This window comes from Eriocheir sinensis, chromosome 41, assembly GCF_024679095.1.
Source record: "Eriocheir sinensis breed Jianghai 21 chromosome 41, ASM2467909v1, whole genome shotgun sequence".
In the NCBI taxonomy this organism is placed as follows: domain Eukaryota; kingdom Metazoa; phylum Arthropoda; class Malacostraca; order Decapoda; family Varunidae; genus Eriocheir; species Eriocheir sinensis.
Window position 1 is genome coordinate 13,039,885 of NC_066549.1, and position 22,500 is coordinate 13,062,384.

At 40.7% G+C, this 22,500-nt stretch overlaps 1 protein-coding gene across 2 annotated transcripts in view; it reads left to right on the top strand.

Annotated features, from left to right (window-relative positions):
- LOC127009667 (guanylate cyclase 32E-like) overlaps positions 1 to 22,500 on the top strand; it is a 318,091-nt gene that overhangs the window by 61,777 nt on the left and 233,814 nt on the right. For both annotated transcript variants that reach the window (XM_050882945.1, XM_050882946.1), the window contains exon 3: positions 5,626 to 5,711. The gene's annotated coding sequence lies outside the window, so the exon portion shown is untranslated. The remainder of the gene's footprint in view (positions 1 to 5,625; positions 5,712 to 22,500) is intronic.

A 22,500-nucleotide genomic window follows, 5' to 3' on the forward strand; every position in this document is an offset into this window, starting at 1 on the left:
GTACGAATATTGTCTCCGGGTTCATCATCATAAAACCCTTTCATATCTCTTCTGCATAAAATTTACATCAAGTTTTGTTACCTCGCGTGTCTGATTATGTGTGTGTGTGTGTGTGTGTGTGTGTGTGTGTGTGTGTGTGTGTGTGTGTGTGTGTGTGTGCTCTAATGAAGAAGCAGAATGTGAATATTATCTAAAACAATTCGCACTCAACATCTAATCAATCAGTAAGCCATCCATTAGACCACTTAGATTGTCAGTCAGTCGGCTATTCCTTTTATCTATGCCAGTCAGTCAGTAACTAAGGCAATCTGCAAAATATTCCGTCAATCAGCCAGTCAGACACTCGATCTCCTAGTCAGTCAGGTAGCCAGTGCGTTAGCCAGTTAGTCGGTCAGTCAGTCAGCCAATCAAACAGTCAGATACACTCTCTCCCAGTCGGACAGGTAGTTAATGTGTCAATCAGTCTCTAAGTCAGGCAGCTAATCAGACACTCGCTCTCTTAGTCAGTTAGATAGTCAGTGTGTCAATCAGTCAGTCATCAGTCAGCTAATCAGACACTTCCCCCTCAATCAGTTAGGTAGTTAGAATGTCAGTCAGTCAGTCATCTAGCCAGTCAGACACTCGCGCTCTCACTCAGTCAGGTGGTCAGCGTGTTACTCAATCAGTCAGTTAGTCAGTCAATCAGACACTTGCTCCCTCGGCCAGTCAGGTAGTCAGTGTGTCAAATAACCACTCAATCAGTGGATTCCCATGAAGCTCTAACCCTCTTTTCTGTCTCACCTTGCCACTTTTTCTCAACACAATCACTAGGTGTAGGGTTACCGGCGCGTGGGATCTAATCAGACAGAGGAAAAGATAGACAGGCGGGTGAATTAACAGACAGGCAGCCAAATAGATAGATAGCCAGGGAGGAAGTTTCACAAATAATGTTCAAAGCAGGAGGCAGGCAGGCAGACAAATTTCCAAACGAGTGGACGGAGGAATAAACAGAGAATGAAGCTTATGTACACACACACACACACACACACACACACACACACACACACACACACACACACACACACACACACACACACACACACATCAATGCATTCTATTTGTAGACTATAAAGTACGAATATCTATCATGAATCTGGACAAAATAATATTTATGTATTTTTTTCTGATAAAATCGACAATCTCTTTTTATAATGTTCGTAGAAATGGTTCTTTAAGTGGTATTACCATATTTTTTTGTTAAGTTACTATGAAAAATATGGCCAGAGCACTCAGAGCAATGTAATTTGTTAAGAGTTGGGGTCTCTAGCTCGTAAAAAGGAGAATAGCTCGCAAAGTCCATTTTTACGACAGAATCAGACGCAAGGTAAGCAAGGGACAGGAGCGTCGCTATGATTTGCTCATATCCACGGTGAAAGTATTTGTCAGCATAGACATCAAAGGCCTGAATGTGAAATGGTATACACTGAAATGCTAATAGTGGAAGGGTGAATGAGAATGATGATGGTAATGAGGAGGAGGAGGAGGAGGAGGAGGAGGAGGAGGAGGAGGATAGCCTGTAATCATGAAAATAACAACTGCTACAATAAAATAATAATAAAATAAGAAAGATACTACTATTTCTTCTGCTACTACTACTATTACTACTACTACTGCTACTACTTATAATAATAATAATAATAATAATAATAATAATAATAATAATAATAATAATAATAATAATAATAATAATAATAATAATAATAATAATAATAATAATAATAATAATAATAATAATAATAATAATAATAATAATAATAATAATAATAATAATAATAATAATAATAATAATAATAATAATAATAATAATAATAATAATAATAATAATAATAATAATAATAATAATAATAATAATAATAATAATAATAATAATAATAATAATAATAATAATAATAATAATAATAATAATAATAATAATAATAATAATAATAATAATAATAATAATAATAATAATAATAATAATAATAATAATAATAATAATAATAATAATAATAATAATAATAATAATAATAATAATAATAATAATAATAATAATAATAATAACAAAAGAGGAGGAAAAGAAGAACAAGAACAACAAGAACAACAAGAACAAAAACAAGAACAAAACAAAAAGAAAAGAAAAAAAGACGAAAAGAAGAAAAATATAGAACAACAAAAACAGAAACATCAACAACAATAACAACAACAACAATAACAGCATTTTTATATCCTGCTCATCGTTATCTCTCAGCATTGCCGGTAGAGCAATATTTTGGAGTACTCTGCTCAGAGGGAAGAAATGAAGAGGAGACGAGGAAGTGAGGTACGGAGGGAGGGAGGGAGGGAGGAGTGCAGGAAAAAGGGAAATGAAGAAAAGATTGAGGAAGGGAGGGAAGTAAACATAAATAAATAAATATGGAAAAATAGGAAAAACGAATGGAGACAAATGAGCAAGAGGAGGGAATCAACGCCATAAATTCATGGCTGATAAATCACGACTGCTAAATCACACACTTGTGGCTCGCATGCTCCGGGGAGGACGATTCATACGTACGTCCTACATAAATACATACATAAACACACATACAGAAACAGGCAGAAAGACATACTAAGAGAGAAATAAAACTTCATTGTACATTCATAAAGGCAAACAAACAAATATGCATACAAACTGATATTTACGTATGTAGATGGAGATACATAGACACAAACATATAATATTATGTATATTACACACACACACACACACTCACACACACACACACACACACACACACACACACACACACACACACACACACACACATATATATATATATATATATATATATATATATATATATATATATATATATATATATATATATATATATATATATATATATATATATATATATATATATATATATATATATATATATATATATATATATATATATATATATATATATCTCGACAGACAAACAGACAGACAAACAAATAGGCAGAGAGACAGATAGTCAGACAGTTAGAGAGACAAATACAAATATGCAGACAGGTATACACAGTTACTTAATTAATTAAGAAATGGCTGTACCTTCAATCGACGGGAAAAAAATAGTAATTACATTTAACTTTTTTTTTATTTAGTAAAGAAATAAATACCTTTAATTTGTAGGAACGATTACTCAATGGACATGAAAGTGCATTACACATCATATATATAGTTACGTATTCCACTCCTACGAAAATCAGGCGCAGGATATCTCCCACGAGGAGGAAGAAGGAGAGAGAAGATAACGTTTTGTCAACACGTGCCGTAATCTCTTGACCTGCGTGCCGCCACTTAATTAAACAAACTGTGTCCAGGCGGCAGGTGTGTGACTACCTCTCGTTCCTAATTACGAGAGAGCGACATCTATGATCGACTCGTGTACTTCGGAATAATAAACTGTCAGTAACATATATCACAGGAATTCAGCTTGTGTTATACGGTCTTGGTTGCACTGTTTGGGTTTTATTTGATATATAACCTCATACATTTTGTCCAGCCGGTCCTAAACTTACTCGTGGTGCCATTTCTCTGGTATAGAATGTATTTACAGGTGTATTTTCGTATGTGCGGAGTCCACACTGCGGAAAGATTGTCCCATAGCTGTATATTATAACGTTTATTTTCGAAAGCTGTATCTTCACTTTCATCTGCATATAGTTTATTTTCACTTGGGATATTGCTTTCTTCTGCAAAAATTGTAGTGTGTTATATTTTTTTTCAACTGCAACCAGACACTTTACTTAATTATTACGCTGGTTTTTTTCTAAGCTGCCAACACACACACACACACACACACACACACACACACACACACACACACACACACACACACACACACACACAGACAGACAGACAGACAGACAGACAGACACACACACACACACACACACACACACACACACACACACACACACACACACACACACACACACACACACACACACACACACACACACACACACACACACACACACACACACACACACACATTCCTGGCCGCTAATGAAAGGTAAACGATGCTGATGTATTTCCCAACTGTTGCTCGTTTAACTGATTGGCTAAAGTGAATTGCCTTTGCCTCCCTCCCTCCCTCGCGGACGCACGCACTCACCCATACATTCATTCCCTTACCCATTCTCTCATTCCTTTTCACTTCAGCTCTCTATCTCTCACCTCACTCCTTCACTCAGTAGCTTACTCATTCAAATACTCACTCTCTCAGCCACTCACTCACCCACGCATTCACTTTTAACTCACCTCATTCACTCATCCATCCATACACTCACTCACTATACTCATTCTCCAAGGCTTTTTCCGACTCATTCCTTCCCTCCCTCATTCATATTTTTCTCATATGCTCATTCACTCACCCATCCACTCACTCACTTATACACCTTACTCATTTGTTAACTCACTCACTTCGCCTCTAATTCGATCCTTCATTCACTCACTCACTCACTCACTCACGCAAGCACGCACGCAAGCATGCACGCCCGCACATACTCACTCAGTCACTCACTCGCTCATTTCCTTAACCTCGGCACACCCAAATTGCTATCTATGGCACGTTAATGAATATTCTCTCTCTCTCTCTCTCTCTCTCTCTCTCTCTCTCTCTCTCTCTCTCTCACAAGTATGCAGGTGACGTTTTCCTAACTTTCCAGCGCCTTCATCTCATCAATTGCCACAAACCCCTTCCTCAGAGACACGCCAGTCCTCGTCGACAGACCGACTCGGTCGGCTAGATTTCGATCGCCGATAGAGTCGGTCTGTCGGCATCCTGCTACGGGCCACCAATCGGCTGAGCCCGTGCTGCCCCGCACAGGGAGGGGGCATTTTTGCACTCTTACCTTACCTTGTCTTAGGACAAGGGCCCGTTTCCCCTAGTGATACTAGGGGATAAATCTTTGAGGAGGAAACCCCTTCCCCATTTTCTTTACGAGCCTCCATATTTCAGGGGGGAGGGGTGACTGAGAAAATGTGCGGCTGATGCATTGGTGAGGGGGAGAAAAGGTATTGGAAGGGACACTGGAATGAAAGCAGGAGAGAGAGAGAGAGAGAGAGAGAGAGAGAGAGAGAGAGAGAGAGAGAGAGAGAGAGAGAGAGAGAGAGAGAGACTGCTAATATCGTGGTATGGTGCTAATAACAGAGTCGGAAGTTCACAAGGCACTGCCAGTCACTGTTCACGTGTCTGGAAATTATTATCTTGTTGATGCATTTCGGGTTAGCTACGTAAATTCCATACGTTGAAATACATCTCTCTCTCTCTCTCTCTCTCTCTCTCTCTCTCACACACACACACACACACACACGATGAGTGAAGGAGACATGTGCCGGTGAGCGAAGATGAATAGAACGGTCAATTAAGAGGCAATTAGGGCTGCACGCGTCTAATGGTGTGTGTGTGTGTGTGTGTGTGTGTGTGTGTGTGTGTGTGTGTGTTAACAAAAATTTCTCAAACAACACATCCACGCAGACAGCAATAGAGAAAACATAATTCGTTGAAACTTAAAAGAACTCCAAGAAAAATGTGTGTGTGCATAAGCTTAATCATTTCCCTTTCCTTACCCACACAGGTGCCACTGGAAGCCGCAACACCGCACGCCGCCATGCCACCAAGCAATTAATCGCCCTTCACCCCAACACTGACTACCCAACACACGTAAGTTAACTCTTCGTCATCTGCTAGCATGTAAGAGAGTGAGTTCAGCGGAGTGACGGAAAGAGCAAAATCAACGTTCCTAGCATAAAGGTTTAATATTTTTTTTATTTTTTATTATTTAACAGCCATTCATGTTATTTACTTCATTTAAGCGTCAGTAAATGCAAAAGTCTATGTTACTTTAGTGCCAAAAGATGGAAAAGTTTAAGTAATTTCCTTTTTTTTTGTCGAAGAATGCGAAATTTTAAATAACTGCCTTTATTCTAGTGCCAAAAATGCAAACGTCTATGTAACATCCTTCATTTTAGTGTCAAAAGATGTAAAAGTCTATTAAATTTCCTTCGTTTTAAAGTCAAAATATGGAAGTCTTCGTAATTACAGAAACCAAAAAGAAAAATTGCACATAGTTTGCACACACGGTGACTCACAACGAACATTCTCTACGCGGCCCTGACAACAAATTCCTTTAAATATGAATTCCACAGTAAAGGAATGTCGGATATCCCAAAACTACCACATAGTCTGGTTAAACAGAGAACGGCGATTTTACGGGAATAGAAAACGGAAAACCACACAACTTACCGCTACAGCACACCTTCACTCACTGATTCATATGGAACTGCACCTTGAAAAATCCTGACACATAGCACACAAACTCGAGTAAGCAAAGGCAAATAAGAAACGCCAAATACCTCGTGACTATAGGAGAAAGAGGAGAAGGAGAACGAGGAGGAGGAGGAGAAGGAGGAGGAGTTCATTGATCGGGAGTTCTTTAGGCTGGGATAGGAGCTCGAGGCCTGAGAGGAAGAGGGCGGCTCACCATCTAGGGAAGCCTCAGGAAGGAAGGCGAGAGGACTAGGAGAGACAGGGCCCCGCGACGCACCCCTCCCGGCTCATTCGTCCCTACCTACAGGAGATGACACTCCATAGGCCCAAATTAAGGACACGGCTCCCTCTCTCTCAGCGCCACGACAACACAGCACCAAAGGCCACTCCCTCGTCCCCTGCGGCGGCTGACCCAGGGGAAAAGAGAGAGAGAGAGAGAGAGAGAGAGAGAGAGAGAGAGAGAGAGAGAGAGAGAGAGAGAGAGAGAGAGAGAGAGAGAGAGAGAGAGAGAGAGAGAGAGAGAGAGAGAGAGAGAGAGAGAGAGAGAGACAGACACACACACACACACACACACACACACACACACACAAAGAGAGGTACAGGATGTGACCCTAAAAGGAATATTGTCATCTTACGAGAAGAAGAGAAGACGAAAAAGTTTCCTAATAAGAACATGTCATTGACCGGAGAGATAACAAGGGAAGACGAGACAAGACAAGTTCATCCCGCCAGAAAACGACACGAAGCCAAACTCTGACACGACGAACCAGTGCAAAACACACACACACACACACACACACACACACACACACACACACACACACACCACTCCGTGGCGCAACTGGTTAGAGCGCTGCGCTGCCAGGCTTCACGATCTGACAGGGCGGCAGTTCGAGCCCGCTCAGGCCGAATTCTTTCCGTTGACTAGGAGTGGTTCCTGTCCCCCCTTGAGCAAGGGGGATGGGGGGTGTCGTGTGTGAGGTCCTGGCAGTACCCAGAGATCGACTATAAAGATCATTTGCTCATGTCGGAAGGGTACCTGCTGGCGATTACGAGTCCATCACGTGAACAGGCCGTGGTGAATTACACAAAGAGGAAGGCGGTGGACGAGTGGTCAGCATGCAAGGGTGGTGTGCCTGAGGACCTAAGTTCGACTCCCACCGAAGTATGCTACCAATTTTCAACCAGTGTCGAGTGGCGGAAGATTACTCACGTGTTGGTTAGGTTTATACCAACCCTGACTTCAGCGACTTTGTTCAAGTGAGGCACCGCGGGGCAGCGTGGGCCGAGCAAGAGTCACACATCACGGCAGCCACTGTAAATAATTTCGCCGACGCCACCAAGGGGCTGGGGTCGTCAAAGAGGCCCCCCAAAAAAAACAGACAGCCAGGCAAACAAATTAATGCAGACATACAACAAACAGAAGAAAGAATGGCATACTAACTAATGGACAGACATAGAGACAAGCAAGCCGACAGACAGACAGAGACTGACAAGAAAAAATTAACAGCCCCCCCCCCCCACCCACACACACACACACACACACACGCACACGGGGCATACAGTAAATTATAACTTGAGGCTTAATGGGCTAAAAGTCTTAAGTATACACAAGGGGATCCAGAGCCATTATTTCTGCCGTAAGAGTGTTTAGAAAGAGCGCGTTAATGATCTCGGGAGGGAGAGAAGGAGAAGGAGAGGAGGGTGGAGAAAGGGAGGGGGGAGGAAGTGGGAGAGAGAGAGAGAGAAAGGGGGAGAGCCTGAGAGGGAACATATGAAAACAATTTGTCTTAGATGAAAAAAAGTATACCTTTTCTTCTATTCCTTCGCAAGTTTGTTTGTTTTTTTGTCGAACTAAAACATCTCCCACTGCACTAACCTTCCTGCAGAAATATTTAATGCGAAAATAAACAGGTGCTCTAAAAACTGCCATAACCGTTGCTTCGTTGGGATGGGACTAAAATAAATCTTCATAAGCGTACGTAAAAGATGTATATTTTGTTCTGTAGATCGTTGAAATTCTTGACAAAAAAAAATCATTAATTCTGGGATCGAACATCTGCAATTTCGCTCTGCGACGGTTGGCGATTTTGAAAATGCAAGAAATTGTGGGAGCATCGCCATTGTCTCTGCGAGTTTGCCTCTGTTTCAACTCACAGCAACATGGCGAGGGAGGGTCGCTCGCCTATACGCACACGAGGGCGACAGGCGAGGGGACGTCGAGGTGATGCGTGCGTGAATGCGCGCGACAGTACGCAGAGGAGCCCAATTTTGAAAATAAAACCCGTTGCGACGGATCGCGATGAACCCAGGGCCTGGCGACTATGCGCGACCGCCCCTCGTCTAGCCGCTCGACGACGCTCGACGTCGCACGCATGGTCGAGAAAACGTCGCATATACGCGCGCATACACCGCGACCCCTTGCATTTGACGAGGGTATGCGAGCGCATACTGCGATGGTCTCTCGCTTAACCGTGCGAATAATCGTGCGATTTGGCCAATATGGCACCCGCAAGTCGTGCGAACTTTACCGCGCGACTATTGCGACTAATCGCAGGGACGTCGCTACGATGTCGAGCGGATGTGTGATCCCAGCATAAGCAGACAGCCTCGATAAAAGACAAGATTTTTTGTTGCCTGATTTTCCATGGGGTTTTTTTTATCCTCTTCCTCTTCCTCCTCCTCCTCCTCCTCCTCCTCCTCCTCTCTCTCCACGTTTTTTTCTCATCTCCTTAATGATCATATACAACTTGATACCCTTCACCTCGCTCCCTGTCAGGTATTTATATATTTTGGAGGCGAAGGGAAGGACGGGAGAGTTCCAACGGGACAGAAAGAAGGAGGAAGGATGGAGAAAGGTGATGGATTGAGAAGAGGGGAGGGGATGAGAGGGGAAAATGAACGAGGGAAAAGTTCAAGGAAGAAAGAAAGGAAGGAGGAAACGGGGAAGTGAAAAGGAGAAATGGAGAAAATAGAGTGGGTGCGGAAGGGAGAGGAAAGGGAAAGAAAAATATGAGGAGGAGGAACGGAAAGAGAAACGAAAGGAGAAAGAAGGAAATGGAAAAAAAGATAAAAAAAGAACGAAGGAGGAGAAAGAAAGAAAAGGAAAAGGGAAAATGAGAAAAATGAGGGAAGAATAAGAAAACTAAAAGAATAAATGTGGAGTTTCAGAAAGAAGAATGAAAGAAAGGAAAAGAGAAAGAATGAAAAAAAGGAGGATGGAAATATTTCAGAAAGAGAAAAGGAATGTAAAAGAAAGAGAGGAAGGAAAGAAAAGAATCGAGGTCGGAAAAGGGAAAGAAGGAGAAAAAAAGGGAAAAAAACGATAAAGGGCAATTAAAACGAAAAGAAGTGAGGATGGAGGAGAGGAAACAGGGACGAAGTGGTGGAGAAAATAAACTAGCAGCTGAAATTCAATTAAAGGAGGTCAGGAAATAATTAAGAGAGAGTGGAATGAATGGAAGAGACGGAGGAAAGGATGAAGAAAATAGTCACGGAAGAAAGTGGATGAGAAGAAGCAGAAAATAGTGTCCTGTAGAGGGAAAAAAATGTGACCTGGGTAAAAGAAAAATAAAATAAGATACAATAAAGTGGCTAGAGAGAGAGAGAGAGAGAGAGAGAGAGAGAGAGAGAGAGAGAGAGAGAGAGAGAGAGAGAGAGAGAGAGAGAGAGAGAGAGAGAGAGAGAGAGAGAGAGAGAGAGAGAGAGAGAGAGAGAGAGAGAGAGAGAGAGAGAGAGAGAGAGAGAGAATTGAGAGGCTTAGCAAAGGATGCGAGAAATTTAATGGTGTGAGAGAAAAAGTTCATGGAGTCAATTAGAGGAAACGGTTAAAGGTTTTATAGATCTTAAAAATGGAGGAAGAGAAGGAGGAGGAGGAAGAGGAGGAGGAGGAGGAGTGAAAAGAGGAGGAGGAGGAGGGGGAAGAGGAAGCGGAGAAGTAAGGAGGAGCGAAAAGAGGAAGAGGAAGAATAGGAGGAGGAGGCGGAAAGAGAGGAGGAGGAATGCAGTCAGGAGAATTATGCTTTTTCTTTAATTCCTACCGCGCAAAATTTTAAGCACAACTCGACACACACACACACACACACACACACACACACACACACACACACACACACACACACACACACACACACACACACACACACGAGGTTTATGTTTTATTCCCTGGCCTCCGCAACCCATTATTTTGGCGTAATGGGAGGAGGGAAGCGGTGGGCGGACAGGGACGCGTGAACACAACCAAACATTTCTTCTTTTTTCTCGCTCTCCATGACGCATTTTTCACTTCAACAACACTAACAGACTCTCTCTCACTCTCACTCTCTCTCTCTCTCTCTCTCTCTCTCTCTCTCTAACCAGAACGCGGATGCAGCTGTATATAACTCTACGGTTGCAGCTTTTCACGATTCATTATCTCATTCTTATCGTTCCCGTCTCTCTTCGTAGATGTACAGTTAATGAGTGTATGTAAACAGATACGTATGTGCTTGAGTGATGAGTTTGGGGGAGATTTTACCTGGTGTACTTCTGTGCGTTTCCTTAATGATAATTCCGGAAGGTGTTAGACAGAAGCAGGTGTTTTGAACAGGTTTATAATATAGAGCGTTAGGTGTGTATGTGTGTAGGTAGGTAAATAGAGAAAAAGAGCGATAGATAGGTAGATAGAGGTAGATAAACACACACACACACACACACACACACACACACACACACACACACACACACACACACACACACACACACACACACACACACACACACACACACACACACACACACACACACACACACACACACACACACACACACACACACACACACACACACACACACACACACACAAACACACGTATAATTTTGAACCCGTTTTCACAAACCATCTCGCCCTGCATTCTTCTCCTTTCGGCCTTCATTTTCTTTTTCTGTGGAATAAAAATAAAAAAAACGTACCTTGTGAATGCTGCTTTGTCTTCCCCCGGTCCGTTCCTCTCTCCTCCCTTCCTTAAGTAAAGTCTATTTGGATCTCAATCTCAGTTCTCTTCATCAAGTATGGATAGCGGACGCAGGGGAAGATGGGAAGGGAAAGTGGGCCTTAACTCCGGAGTCTGGAGTTCTATTGACTGTGGACCTTAACTGGAACTAATGGGATCCCGATGTTACCGGCTCAATGCTGGACACTGACTCTCCATTGCCTGGGTTCTTGATAGGGTCTGATCCCCTGTTCGTAGCAAGGCCTATGTAGACTGATCGTATACCTTGGGCCGGGTAAATTCACCAAACAATGGCTCTTAGAGGAACTAGACTATATACGAGTAACTGTATATAAGTATTCTAAAGGGTATGGTGAATTATAATCATTTAATATTTATCACTACCTCGGTCTAGTTACCTCCGTTGTAATGTTCAAACCTCGTTCCATCGACTTTAATATATATTTATAGTATCAATTTTGGCTCCGTTGTTCCTTCAGAGAAAATAATGGTAAAAATTTCGGCCATGGCTTTTCCTTGAGGCTATATACGTTATACCACATTGTCTTGGTATATGTTCGCTCACAGGGTATACAAAAAGGAATTCAACAGTGTATCTTCATAACTGCGTCACAAATGATTCATGATTACCGAAAAGAGTTAATAAAAAACTGCAGACCTACGAGACTCTGAACCACTTCCATAATAGATAAAAATAAAATCCTTTGAATCAACGATATATTTTGGTTTTGGTTTTCTTTAATTAATCGTTGTGTAATTTTTCAAAGTATTGTTTCTCCGCCTTATTTGAGGACTAACTGGGATTCAGGTACACGAGGAAAAAGGTAGTGATTGATAATGAAAGTGAAAGGGAAAGGGAAAAGAAGATAAAAAAAGATGATATTTAATTGAAGATAATCTAAAACGTGTCGGCATTTCAGTTCGCCTGTTTGGGAAGCCTATCGTAGAAGTTGCTGGGATTTTCATGGAGTTTAGTGATCCTAGTGATAGTTTTACACGACTTCTGCATCTTCAACGGAGACATTACCCATGGAAGCCCGGTGCATCTTCTTTGTGGCCTTGGGGAATAGTTGTAACGGGAGGCAGATACGTTTGCAAATACAGACCAGAGTGTTTGAACATAAAATAAATAGTGATTGGCTTACGTATTGTTCCCGGATAACCTTCAAGCTTAGTCATCATCGGAAAGGTCGGTCAGTGTTACGTGAAAGCTGGAAAAGAATTAGTTCAAGGTTCGTTTCTCTGTTTTGATTGATAAAGATCGTGATAGTTTTTTTGTTTTGTTTTTTACAGCTAAAGAAACAGCTCAAGGGGAACAAAAATGGTGTGAAAAAAAGCCCGCTAATCGCTGTTCCCACGAAGACAAAATTAATGAGCGGCCAAAAGAGAGGTCAATTTTGGAAGGAGGTTGTGATAAGTGGCAGTGCGACGGGGTAATTATAAGGGGTTCGCATTCTCTTTCAACCCTCAAGCCTAGCAGTGACCCGATTGGTGGAAATGATAACAAGTGATAAATGAATGCGAAATAAAAAGTGAAATGGCCGTATATGCGTGTGTGTGTGTGTGTGTGTGTGTGTGTGTGTGTGTGTGTGTGTGTGTGTGTGTGTGTGTGTTTCTGGTCAACGTACTTCATGACAAGTTTTAATTAGTATTGCGCTCGAAACATTATGGACCAGAGTATCAAGATCTCTCTCCATCCGAAACTGACCCTCTCTTCCGGCAACTCTTGTTTTCTTTTGCCGGAGCAGTGCGTTGTGGGCCTTTATTTGTGGTTCCTTAGAGTATCAAGACACCTCTCCACCCGAAATTGACCTCTCTTTTGGCCACTCTCTACTTTTATCTTTTTAGGAGCTGCGTTTGGTGGGCTTTTGTTTTCTCTACACTTTTTTTAATGGCCTTGAGCTGCTTCCTTTCCTGAAAAAAAAGCTACTTCCATCACTGTGAAAAAAATATACTACCTCAAAGGCGAAAAAGGAGGCGACGTACGGCTCCCTATCCTTCGCGGCCTCTCGATACCTCAGCTTTACGCAACTTTCCCGTCAACTACTTAGCGTCTAATGCGTCTTGATTACGAGTCGACTTCTAATGGAAGCATCGGCATAAAACGAAGGCCAATATTATAAAAACCCTTCGGGGCTGACACACACACACACACACACACACACACACACACACACACACACACACACACACATCTATACATTTGATAAGGCTTTCCCAGAGGTTGTGGGTGTTTCCATGGTTACTTTCATAAACCTAGAGACAGTTTGATAAGACTCCTGCGCCATGAACGTGAAAAGAAAAACTCCTGAGAGCCAGACTAATATCCTTTATAGCGTTTGGGAGTATATGTTGTGAGAGCCGAAAGCGTTTGAGAGTACAGGCCTAAGGTCGGTATTATAAGATACTTTCGCTTCTCACATCAGCTATTTCTAAAGGTCAAAGAGGGGGTCGGGCGGGTTCTAATGAGTGTTTCTTCAGGTTCATGGTACAGAAGAAGGGTCAAACTACCACCAGGGTCATATAACTACTCCTGGAAATGCCCACAACTCCTATGAAAGCCTTGTCAAATATGTGTTCTTGGGTGATGAAATGTTTTATAATGCGACCCTAAGTATTTTGGTTTACTTTATATCTGCCTTGTGGCCAAACCTTTTTTTTTCTGTATGTATGTTTGCATGTGTTTTGGGGAAAGAAGTAAAAGGTAATGTTAAGTCTATGGATCTATTTGCCTCCATGATAGAATTGGTGAAGTAAAAGATTCTGACGGACGTAGTTGTGTATTTTTACCCGCTGAGGAAAAGTAAAGGAAAATATAAATAGAATTGGTGTCAAGCAAAGGAATCCAAAGGGACGAATCTTGCACTCTGCACTTCTTGAACTTTACGAAGAAATATAATATGTATCAGTGCTTCTTAAAAATGTATTGAATTGGTCAAATAATATCCTTAAACTAAAGAGATGTGAACATAAAGTGATACACCATAACCTTGAAAGTGTGATGAGCTATTTCAAATTAAGTCAAGGAGTGTTGTGTCAATAGTAGCAAACTCTATTGATCGGGGAACGAGTGGGAAAGAATCTATGCGTCTGAGTTTCAGCAAATAATTTTATGAAACAAATTCGAGAACGCCATCGCTCTCCAGCAATAAAGTTGAAATATACGAGTTTCGCTCAGCAGGTTACTCTCTGATTACTTCGCCGGCACGCTAGTTCCGGCAAGTGCAGAGGGTGAGAGAATAAATCTGACACACACTGCAGGCTGCCGGTGTTGGCGCTCCGACGTTCAGTTAATTACTATGAAAAGTGTTGAGTAATTAGAAACATTTGTTCCATGTCCTTGAGTGTGTCTGTATTTCAGGATGTACTAAGATACAAAGGCAAATAACAGATGACATACATAACCTCTGTATTGTATTATATACTCTGAATAATATAAAAATATATATTCAGTTGTTGGTGTTTATTTTCCAACATTCGCAAAGTTCTAATGGAAAGAGAAGGTCAAAAGAATATATTAATATATTAAACAGAGGTCCATTTCATTGGTAAATACGAACTGGAACTCGACACTGAGTTGTTTTAATGTTCATTAACTTTTAATAATAATAATAATAATAATAATAATAATAATAATAATAATAATAATAATAATAATAATAATAATAATAATAATAATAATAATAATAATAATAATAATAATAATAATAATAATAATAATAATAATAATAATAATAATAATAATAATAATAATAATAATAATAATAATAATAATAATAATAATAATAATAATAATAATAATAATAATAATGATAATAATAATAAAAATGATAATAACAATACTATTTTTTTCTGGGGCATACACAAAAAGTATAAAAAATAACACTGTAAAATATGGCACTTCATGAAATAAATTGGTAGTCACAATAAATTAATGAGACAACAGCAAATAAAACAAGAAAAATGTGCAAGACGACTTTCTTTAAGTGTACAACAAGAACATGCAAAACAACGGACCCTCGAAGCCACTCGTCTCCACCGTCCAGTATCCAAAACCTTTTAACCCGGTAGCAGCGACGGGCCAAATTTGTGCCATGGTTTAACCCCAAAAAAATAGATGATACATAAACTGATCACAAATGCTTCGATATATATTATGAAATGGTTTGTGCGAGTGATGATTTTTTCTCATTTATCTCGCTTAGAGGGACCGTTAAGAAACATGATCCCCGCTGCTACCGGGTTAAAGGACAGTCTAAGGTACATTAAGAGATTATGTATTTCCTTAGAACAAAAAAGCATTAGACACAATAAGACAAAAACAAAAATTGAACACATGTATATCTTGATAGGTTTACTTTTTATGTCTTTTAGTATCTTCATAAAAGGCATCACGATTTTTCGAAACAGATGTCCTCTTATTTACTAATTGCAATAAGTTTAATTTACCACAAGTGCAAGGAGTTTCCTGTCCTTGACGTGTAAGTCGCTGAGATAAAAACTGAAGGGAAAGTTGTTCATGGTTGTTATATATATATATATATATATATATATATATATATATATATATATATATATATATATATATATATATATATATATATATATATATATATATATATATATATATATATATATATATATATATATATATATATATATATATATATATATATATATATATATATATATATATATATATATATATATATATATATATATATACCTCACTGCGTTTATTAATTGGGCGTTGAGTAGCTGCTACGTTCTTCATTACAACAAATATTATTCAGAGTTGTTGTTGTTGTTGTTGTTTTTTGTTGTTGTTGTTTTGTTTGTTTGCCACTCACACGCGGCAAGACATTTTCATCACGGTAAAGTGAAGGAAAAAAGGCTCGAGACTGTAATACTTAACCATTTTTAAAACAATTCCAGTTATTTTTAGCGGTAAATCATGTTTCATATAATAGTCCACACGTTACAGGAAAAGGAAACCTGATGGAAAATTGAGGGAGAAGGATTGAAACTGTTATCCCTGTCAGCATAAAAAGTAAATTTAATGTACACAGTGTTCATCAGTAATAGTGTGATTAGTGCTGTGTTTTTTAATGAAGCGACACTTTGACGTGGCGAACAGTCGTGTGAGCTGCTATGATAGAGTACTGCAGCTAGACAGGTGTACCTACGCTATGGGGGCCTAGAAATAGCAGCCGGATCCTACAGGTCGGTATAGGGAAGATCACTGGCTGCCGACCTCCCAAAACGACCTGAGGTATATATTTGCATGTGCCATTGTTCCTTTAAATGAGTCAAGTAGTGAAATGCTGCAGTTGATGAAAGAACTAGCTAAGGATACTCTACAACAAGGGCTGAGTAAAGGACTAAAGTTATGTTCGGTAATGGTGCTCAGAGAGGACAAATCGTCATCCAAGATGATACTCTAGAAACAATAAAAATACGTGTACTTGGAACAAAAGATGCAAATAAATTCCTTACTGAATAAAGAAATAAAAATGCGATTAAACTAAGGTGGATTGCTTATGGAAAACAAGGTAAGAGACCGCTTTGCTTGGTATATCGTCACCTTCGTAAACAAAGCGCCTAAGTCATTATTTTCTACTTTACAGGAAATCAGAAAAGAAATGTCATTATCTCATTTGTCTTAAGATTTAGGCAGAAATGAAAAGGCCAATTCTAGAACACTCAAACCCTGAATGACGAAGGCAACTATACAAAAATGGGCGCCACATGTTGAAAAATCGATGTAAACAAAAACCTGAAAATCGCTGAAAAATGACTTGGACAATTATTTTATGAGGGTGACGATATAGGGTTGGAAATGAAGCAGAGCAGTCTTCCCGTCATAACATTTGTATCAGAGACATGGACTTTACGCAAATCTCTAGTAAAAAAAAAAAAAAAAAAAAGAGTTGCCTGAAGATGACTGGAAAGATCAATGGTAAGAATCACTGTAATGGATAAGGAAAACTGTAATTGGATATGATAACAGACAAAGAGAGACGACACAATAAAGAGAATGAAAATCAAGTGACGTCGATGGTCAGTAATCAATAGGAGAGAGTACACCTCTTCTGATTCTTGTTTTAGGAGCAGCGAGTAGCGGGCTTTTTTTTATTATTGTTTCCTTTTTTTGTGTGCCCTTGAGCTGTCTCCTTTGCTGTAAAAAAAAAAAATAGACGGAGTGACAGACTGGGAAATAACTGATATAAAACAATCCAGGGGAGGGCCGTTCGACAGATGGTGTGATGAACTCAAGATATGTAAGTGAAATGCCCTACCTTGCCTTTAAATCCAAGAGGCACAGGAGCAGCGAGTAGCGGGCTTTTTTATTATTGTTTCTTTTTTTGTGCCTTTAAGCTGACTCCTTTGTTGTAAAAAAAAAAAAAAAGGCACGAATGAAAGCGTTTGGGAGAGGGTTTTGTGAATACAGTTGATGGGTGTGATGATGATGACGATGATGATGATGATGATGATGATGATGATGATGATGATGATGATGCAGATGATAACATGTTTATTGCTTACCCACTGGCCCCTTTTTCGGCCACCTCTTTGGTTTCTTTTTAGGAGTAGCGAGTAGCGGGCTTTTTTTTTATTATTGTTTCCTTTTTTTGTGCCCTTGAGCTGTCCCCTTCGTTGCAAAAAAAAAAAAAAAAAAAACATGCGCTGCCGGACGTTTCTCTAAACAAAAAACAAAACAAAAAAAAAGAATGAAGAAACAATATAGCGCGAGTGTTATTCATGTAACTGTCTGAACCAAGATATAATGAATTCACACAGTGCTAATTACATTCATGATACTCTGATAATGGGGTTTTTTTGTAGTCATTTCCTTACGGCGCTGCGGGACGTTCCTCATTCCGCCTCGACTTTGCAATTACATGAAGCTTGAGAGGGAAGTCGGCAAATCCAAGGCAGCACTAACTACGGGCTTTCCAATCTCCTCGTCGTCAGCGGAATTGCGGAATGAGAAAGTTGTCCCGTCGGCGGAGAACTGTGCGGCTCATTATAAGAAAAATACTGTCACCAAAGCCGCGGCGGGGAGGAGAAAGGTAGACTGAGAAAGAAGGAAGGAAGGAAGGAAGGAAGGAAGGAAGGAAGAAAGAAGGAAAGAAAGAAAGAAAGAAAGAAAGAAAGAAAGGAAGGAAGGAAGGAAGGAAGGAAAAGACAAAATGAAGGAAAGAACGGAAAAAGGAAAGGAAGATGAAATGATGGAAGTAGGAGAGGAGACGAAAGGCAAGGAAGAGCAGCGAAGGAAAGACAGAAGGAGGAAAAGAAGGGAATCAGGAAAGCTTGAGGGAGAAATAAAAGGAAGGAGAGAGAGAGAGAGAGAGAGAGAGAGAGAGAGAGAGAGAGAGAGAGAGAGAGAGAGAGAGAGAGAGAGAGAGAGAGAGAGAGAGAGAGAGAGAGAGAGAGAGAGAGAGAGAGAGAGAGAGAGAGAGACGGACTTACACTATATTGACACACACACACACACACACACACACACACACACACCATACACACACACACACGCAGGTCATAGGACAGCCTGGGCCATCCTTGTTCGATTCCCGCAATGGTCCTTCCCCCCCCTCCCCCTTTGATGGCGTCCCCTTCCCGCCCATTGCCTGCGCGCCCGAGGGATCGTTTACCCTTTGGCAGCATTATGGCCTCGGCGATATCTCCCGTCACGCGGCATTACCACCATCCTTTCGGGCCTCCATTTGTTACCCTCGTGTGATTTCCTTATCTTCGGTTCGACGAGGTTTGTTTCGTTAGGTCAGTCGGTCTGGATGTTAAAGACGTAGGAGCTGTCTCTTAGCAATCCTTGACCTCTCTTTCGGCCACCTCTTTGGATTCTTTTTTAGGAACAGCGAGTAGGGGGAATTTTTTTATTATTGTTTCCTGTTTTTGTGCCCTTGAGCTGTCTCCTTTGTTGTAAAAAAGAAAAATACAACCATTCGTTTTGGCGAGACCTCCTTCCTTTTTTATCTGTTCTTCATTTCGTGTTTTTTTTTTTATAGTAAAGGAAGCAGCTCAAGGGCAAAACAAAAAATAATAAAAAAGACAAGAAAGCCAACTCAGGTTCGGTATTAATGTTATTTTTCTACGGTAAGGAGGGCAGCTTAAAAAACAAACATAGATGAAAAAAAAGCCTACTGGCGCTGGTCATCGGTGAGTCCGGCGTGCTAAAGCCTTAGTGTTGGAGACTTCAGATTGTGAGGCTGTTTTGGGGTTTTCTACTTTATTGAAAGTAAACTGGCGTATAGCCATTTATCTTGTTGTTTGTTATCCCTTCCGATTACAGCACCCAATACTGAAACCTGGACATGGCGCCACTATAAAAATTGCCTGCGCCACGACGGGCTTGGGCTGACAATCTGGCCCGTGAAGGAACCCTACCGGCGCTATAGGCGGGGATGTAAAAAATAAACTTCCTAACGCAAAATTTAACCATAATCTTCATTCATTCTTGGTATTCACTGTTTAATCCCGATAGTCTTTCCATCGTCTGTATTCACTCCTTTCTGCAACTTGAACGCTTTCAAGAAAGGATTATAAAAACACCTCCAGCAATATTTAATTATTTTTTTCTTATTTTTTTCTAATTGCTGGAGCACCGCCTTGCGAGCTTTTTTATGCTACCTTATGATTCTGGCTGCTGTCATTGTTGTGAATAAAATATATCGATAAGAGAGCAGAAAAAACAAACTTGTTCCTTTTTTTTTTTTATTTATACCTAGAACAAGGCTTTTGTACCACGAACGTGAAAGACAATCATGAGATCCCGACTAATCGCCTTTGTGACCTTTGGAAATTTTTGTTGTGAGAGCAAAAAGCGTCTGAGAACACGCCCAACATACATACAGAACATACATACAGAAAAGTTTGGCATATTAATTACTTACACTCTCCTTCCTGGCTGGGGATGTAAAGAGAGAGAGAGAGAGAGAGAGAGAGAGAGAGAGAGAGAGAGAGAGAGAGAGAGAGAGAGAGAGAGAGAGAGAGAGAGAGAGAGAGAGAGAGAGAGAGAGAGAGAGAGAGAGAGAGAGAGAGAGAGAGAGAGAGAGAGAGAGAGAGAGAGAGAGAGAGAGAGAGAGAGAGAGAGAGAGAGAGACCAAAACCACTCTTGGGGTAATACGTCTAAGTAGTTTACCTCTTGATTGTGATATCGTCCCGGGATTTCGCTGATTACGGTCGGTAAGCTGATTGCCCCGTTCGGCGACAATCAGACAGAGAAAAGTTTCGATGTACGTCTGTGTGTGTTTAAAATGTGGTGGCGCAACACGAGGCTTTCTCCCGCACAAGAAATACAGTTTTTAATTCTTTTCACCACAAGAACAACACACACACACACACACACACACACACACCACCACCACCACCACCACAAGGATTAAAGACGGACGCCACTGCCCGCCCCAGGGAACGCAAGGCAGCCATGCAGGGAGGAAAAGGAAATACTTCGAAGCTCTAGCCGAAGGGGATAAAACAAGCCTCTCAGCCAGGCGGTAAGGGAGGGATGTGACAAAGGTTCGAAGGGTTGATCAAAGCATAAAAAAGCCAGCGCCCCACTCACCCAGTCATTCTTCCCCCACCATAACTACCACGCCCGCCTCGCACCCACTCAGGCATGTCAGAAATAGTAAAAGATAGGAAAGGAAGATCTGGAAAGTAAAAAAGGAAAAGTAGAGCTGATCGTTACTACTCGTCTAAAGAGAACGCCAGCCCGGGAGGAAGAGGATGGCTTTGTAAGGGTGACTAAGGCATCTTCGAAATGTACACACCAGCAAACCAGACCTCACCCCAGTCGCCACGCTTACAACGCAGACCCTCACCCAGCTTGTCCCAAAAATAAAGGAGGAATGGAAAACAATAGTGACTGGGAAAAAGAGAGCCAACGGATGGAGGAGGAAAGAAATTTAGTAAAAGTTGTAGTACCTTGTTTTTTTATCTTCGAGAAAATGAGGATTAAAAAAGGGTTTAAATATCGGAATAAAAGAAAAATTGTAACAGGAAAAGGAAGACATCAAGGCAAAGAGGAGAGAAATGGAACTAAAAACAAGGGAGGAAAGAAAGAAATGGACTAAGATATGTAGTATACTTAGTTCTTTTTTATATATATTCCAGAGACTGAAGGTTAAAAAATGGGTGAAATTTAAGTGAAAATGAAAAGCGATAACATGAAAGGAAAAAAAATCAAGGAAAGAAGGAAGGTAGTTCAGTAAGGGCAGTGACACTTCATCTTCTATCTTCCACAAACAAAAAAAAGTTTACACGTTCCAAGGCTATAAAAAAAAAGGTTGAGTTACGTTTGGGAAATAAAGCAAACAAAAATCATGACATTGACACGCAATTTCCCAAACAATAATTAGAACAGGAAACAAATGTGGAAGGAAGGTGCTCTCTCTCTCTCTCTCTCTCTCTCTCTCTCTCTCTCTCTCTCTCTCTCTCATACATTAAATACGGCACGACGCACATCAAACTCCGTCCCCGACAATGCTCTTGACAATCTGAATGGAGGAGACAGAGGGAGACGAGGACGAGGAGAAGGAGGAGGATGAGGAGAGGATGAATATGGACAAACACAAGGAGGAGGAGGAAGAAGACGAGGACGAGGACGAGGGCGAGGACGAGGAGGAGGAGGAGGAGGAGGAGGAGAGGATGAATAAGGACAAACACAAGGAGGAGGAGAAAGAAGACGAGGACGAGGACGAGGACGAGGACGAGGAGGAGGAGGAGGAGAGGATGAATAAGGACAAACACAAGGAGGAGGAGGAAGAAGACGAGGAGGAGAACCAGGAGGAGAGAATGAAGAAGGAGAAACAGAAGGAGGAGGAGAAGAAGGATGAGGGGAAGAAGCAAAACGAGAAGAGGAGTAACAAGAACAACAATAACAAGAACAACAACGAAAAGAAGTACAAAAATAAGAACACGAAGGAGAACAAGAACAAGAAGAACAAGAAGAGAAGAAAAAAGAAGAAACGAAGAAAAAGAGAACGAAAAAACAGCAACAACTAAGAAAACAAGATAATAATGATGATGATGATGATGATGATGGTGATGATGATGATGATGATGATGATGAAGGAGGAAGAGATTAGGTTAGAGAATAGGTGGCATAGCAGGAGTTGAGCTTGATTGAGAGGCTGGAGGTAAGGGGGAGAGAGAGAGAGAGAGAGAGAGAG